Here is a 4747-nt window from a genome sequence, read left to right on the forward strand (position 1 = left end):
TGACCTGTCCAGTGAGGACAGTAGGGTATTGAAATCATCAAAAATTAGATCTAGCAGTTTTTACTGCACGTATCTGGGTGCCTGAGCATTGGGTGTGTAAATATTTATAATTATTTTATCTTCTTACTGAATTAGTTCTTTTAATACTATATAGTGTCATTCTTTGTCACTTTTTACAGTTTTATCTTAAAGTCTGTTTAGTCTGACATTAGCATTGTAAATCCAGCCTTTTTTGGTTTCTGTTTGCATGTAATGTTTTATTCTAACCCTTCATTTTCAGTCTTATGTATGTTTTATCAGTGAACTCTGTTTCTTGTACATAGTATATAAAAGGCTCCATTTTTTTTTACCCATCCAGCCAATATTTATCTTTCAATTGGAGAATTTCAACTAGTGACATTAATACTGATATTTGTAGATTTATCCCTATCATTTCGTTAATTGTTTTCTTGGTTGCCTTGTGGCCTCTCCTATTTTTCTCCCTTTTTTTTCCCTAATGCTGTATTCCCTTAAGTACTTCTTGAAAAGTTAGTTTAGTGTTGGTAAATTCTCAGTTTTTGTTTGTCTGGAAATGATATTTAAATGATTTTATTTTTCCTTTCTATTTGAAGGATAATCTTTCCAGGTATAATGTTACTAAATGAATTTCCTTCAGTTTTTTTAATGTATCTTCTTATTCTTTCCTTGCTTGCATTATTTCAATTAAGAGGTCTGAAGTTAATCTGATGGGGTAGTATTTGTAAGTAATTTGCCAATTCTCTCTTGCCATTAAAAAAAAAATTGTCTTTGTCTTTTATTTTTACCAACTTAACTGTGCCTTGGAGAGGATCATCTTATGTTTTCTATTTATTTTTTAAATTCTTATTATTATCCTAATTTATTTTAAACATTCAATCACTACAGCTTGTAAATAAAATATAAAATGAATTACCCAAAAAGAATACATTTCGTACCAGTCCAGTTGAAGATATCACACATGTTATCAACAACAGACTATTCTCAATTCCTGTGTTCACTAAATTTCCACTCTATTTTTGCCCTTGATTCCTTTTCTCTCACTTTCCCCCATCTCCCATCCCTTTTCCACATTGTCTCAGTAACATTTTCTATGCTTCTATATCCTCTTTCAGTTTCTGCTAATAGAGTACAGACAGATGGTATGTATTAAATGGAGTCATACAATGTCTCTCCTACATAGCCTGACTTGCTTCAGGCAACATTAAATCTTCCATATTCATTTACTTTCTATCAAATGCCAGGGTCTTGTTGTTTTCTATGGCTATATAGTATTTTTAAATCCATTCATCTGTTTGTGGACATTTGAGTTGGGCCCATATCCTAGCAATTCTGAATAATGCTGCAATAAACATAGATATGCAAGCACTTTTCCAACTGCGGATTTTCCTATCTTTTGGGTAGATTCCCAGGAGTGGAATTGCTGGATCATATAGATCATCTTATATTGATTATTTTAAGAGTTCTTTTTATTTCCTGGGTATGGATGTGGGTATTTTTCTCTACATTTGGAAAGTTTCAAGATAGTATAACATGAAAGAGCTTTATGTATGCTTTTATCTTTTCTTTGCCTTCTGAAATACCCATTATGTGAATAGTCAGCCATTTCATAGTGCCTTAAATTTCTCATGTCTAATTCTCATTTTTTATAAATTAACTTATTTTACATTCTTTTAGTGAACATAATCACAGCATACAGTGAAATGAAGACAAGCATCTGAATACTATTAGGGTCAACTTTTTTAGTGAACATCATCACTGCATACAGTGAAATGTAGACAAGCATCTGAATACTATTAGGGTCAACATATTCCTCACTTCCCAATGTTATTCTCATTTTTTGATTTTTTTCTTTTCTTTCTTTCTTTTCCCCTTTTTTATTTGTTTTTGTTTTGTTTTGCTTTCTTTGTTTATTTGTTTTTGGCTTATACTGTCGAATGTTTTGTCTTCAAGCTCAGAGTCTTCCTGCTGCACAGCCTACTCTGCTGTTTTCCTGTATTGTATTCTTCATCTTCAGTAGTTCTGTTTGACTTCTTTTTAGTATGTCTCTTTATGGAATTCTTCCTTCATGTCATGGAATGATTTTTCTCATCTCTTGAAATTTATTGCCTATTTTCTCTTGCATCTCATTGAGTTTTGTCATGATGAATACTTTGAATCATTTTTCTAATATTTCTGTGCTCTCTTGTGTGTTACACATTGTTAGGGAGGAGCTATTATGTTCCTTTGGGATATAGATATTTTCTTATTTTCTCATAATTTTTACATCTCCACATTGATTTTTAGACATCTGATTAAGTACTCACTAACCTAACTTTTGGAGTAGGTTCTGCAGTTTCAGAGGGGATAAACAGCTTTGATCTTAGATGTGTCCCTGGCAAAGTGGTTCAGAAGAGGCCAATGTCAAACTGCATCATCCACATCATAGCAGGACTTTCATAGCCTGTACATTAGAGAGTTTAGGGAGGTCCAGAAGAGCTGCATTGTGGCTGGAATCATCTGGAGAACACACCATTCCCCTGAACCTACATCTAATAGGAAGGCAATTTCAGGCCTGCCCTGCCTGCCAGATAAGGGATAGTACCCAAATTTATCAGTCTCTGATGGGATAGGAGAGTGTTTTTTTTTTTTTTTTTTTTTTTGACTACTCTATACTCTCCATGCTCTGGAAACTTGATTACAGATGGAGCTCCACCTGCTGCTCATGGGCTTGCAGTTTGGTGTAGCTTTCTGGCCAACTGGGGATACCAGTAAGATGGGAGGTCTAATACTTTTTTCCCTTAAGCTGCTTGCTCTTGCAGTTCCGTATAACACATGTTCTTCTGTGGGTTGGTTTTTAGAATCCACAATAGTAGTCTAGAGTTTGGAGTTACAGAGGATAGTTTTTATTTTTTTCTCCTCTGAATGGGATATTGAGAAGTGAGAAGTCTTCTAGAGCCTCATCAGTTTCATATGCTTAATTCTTCTCTAATTTTGCATGTAGAAACCATGAAAACTAGCAGTTCCCGTCAAAGATGCCACCTTATTCATTTCACTGCTAGGGCTGCTCCAGGGCAGTGGCTGTAATTCAGGCATCTGTGGGCTGCATAGGTGGCAGAACTCAGCCCTTGTCTCAGTCAGTGCCCATGTTCCATTGACTTACCTCTACCTCTCTGGACCCAATGCAGCTGGGGACTGGCTGGGGAGATGGAGCACAAAGTAGTAGGCTCAGTGTCAGTGAGTGATGTGGCTGGGTGCCAGTGGGAGATGGAAAACACATGGGTGCTGGTGAGGATTGGTGACCATGACTTTTATTATATTATTCTGTTCAAAACAAAAGAGAAAAGGCATTTGAGAAAGAAAAATTATCCAGGACCCTGACTGTTAGAACTTTTCAATTATTTATTTTGTAATGTTTTCATTATGTTTACTCTAATAACCATCATTATTTTTTTTTTGGAGACGTTTTTGCTATAGGGCACGTGGGCTTGCCAGAAAGACAGAGAGACAAAAAGTAAGAAATCATCCCCTAGGGGGGATGCCCATGTCGCAATTCTTTCTCTATTTTTCTCTCAGGATCTTAGGCATGAACATACACATGCCTGGCGTGAGATTAAGTCACCAAGTCCGGGACTCGAATCACGTTTGACTACATGGGAGTCCAGTGACATAGCCATTATGTCAACTGTTGGTCCCATAACTATCGTTCTTAAGTAATGTTAAAAGTCCTTGAGATTGGGATCAGCAGATGGTGCAATAATTGCTCTGCTGGACTCCTACATAGTGGATTTTAGTTCAAATTCCGAATTCAGTGGCTTAAAATTCACACCAGGCATGAGCGTATGCATGTCCAAAATCACAAGAGAAGACTGAAGGTGAAGGGATTGCAGAGTAGCCATCCTCCCTGGGAAGTGATTTCTCACTTTCTGTTTCTCTCTCTCTATCTCTTTAGTGAGCACATGCATACTGTAGTAAAAAAATCTCTCTCCAAAGTACATAAAAGTCCTTGAGATAAAAAAGTTGGTGTGTTTTTCTCAAAAATAGCAACCAAAAAGAGAGTGATCAATAAATTATAATGTATCTACAGTCAATTTGTGTGGGGAAAAATAAAAAAGAGCCGCAGGTACAAAAAGAAAAAAAGAAAAAAGAAATGGGATATTCTCTGGGCCTTGTAGTAAGGATAAAATGGGTGAATCTTCATTGGCTTAAGTCTGACTGGTTGTTCTGCATATTTAAGTTCTTTCTTAGTGGATACTTCTTACAATTTTACTTACATTTTAGAGGCAAGTCAACAAAGCTTGCTATTCATGTTCTATCTGGGAAAGACTTGGAGTTCATTCAACGTGTATGACTGAATGCCTCACCAAAATGTCTTGATTGTCTTATTGAAATTAAAATAAAGTGTTTTGATGTTAACAGCCACACAAAGAACCATGAATTCTTAAAATATCGTCCCTTGGTAATAAGGAGCAACTTTATAGAATTTAGCAATTAGTGGCAGCATCATCCTAAAGCACTTTGTCCTTTCTTTTGGGTAGTTGTAAGAGTGAATAAGTTGAAAATTTACATCAAGTAAGAAGCAACCACAGTGAATTTTTATCAGTTGTACATCCTTTACCTAAATAGATATGTGCACCAATTTTGTTAAAGCTAAGCCACAACCATGCTGAGTCACAGAATCACACGAATACAATTCATGAAGCCCATGTAAACATATCTTTGGAGTGCATATTCATATTTAAAGATAGAAACA

The sequence above is a fragment of the Tupaia chinensis genome, unplaced genomic scaffold, assembly GCF_000334495.1.
Source record: "Tupaia chinensis unplaced genomic scaffold, TupChi_1.0 Scaffold149552_1, whole genome shotgun sequence".
Taxonomy (NCBI): Eukaryota; Metazoa; Chordata; class Mammalia; order Scandentia; family Tupaiidae; genus Tupaia; species Tupaia belangeri.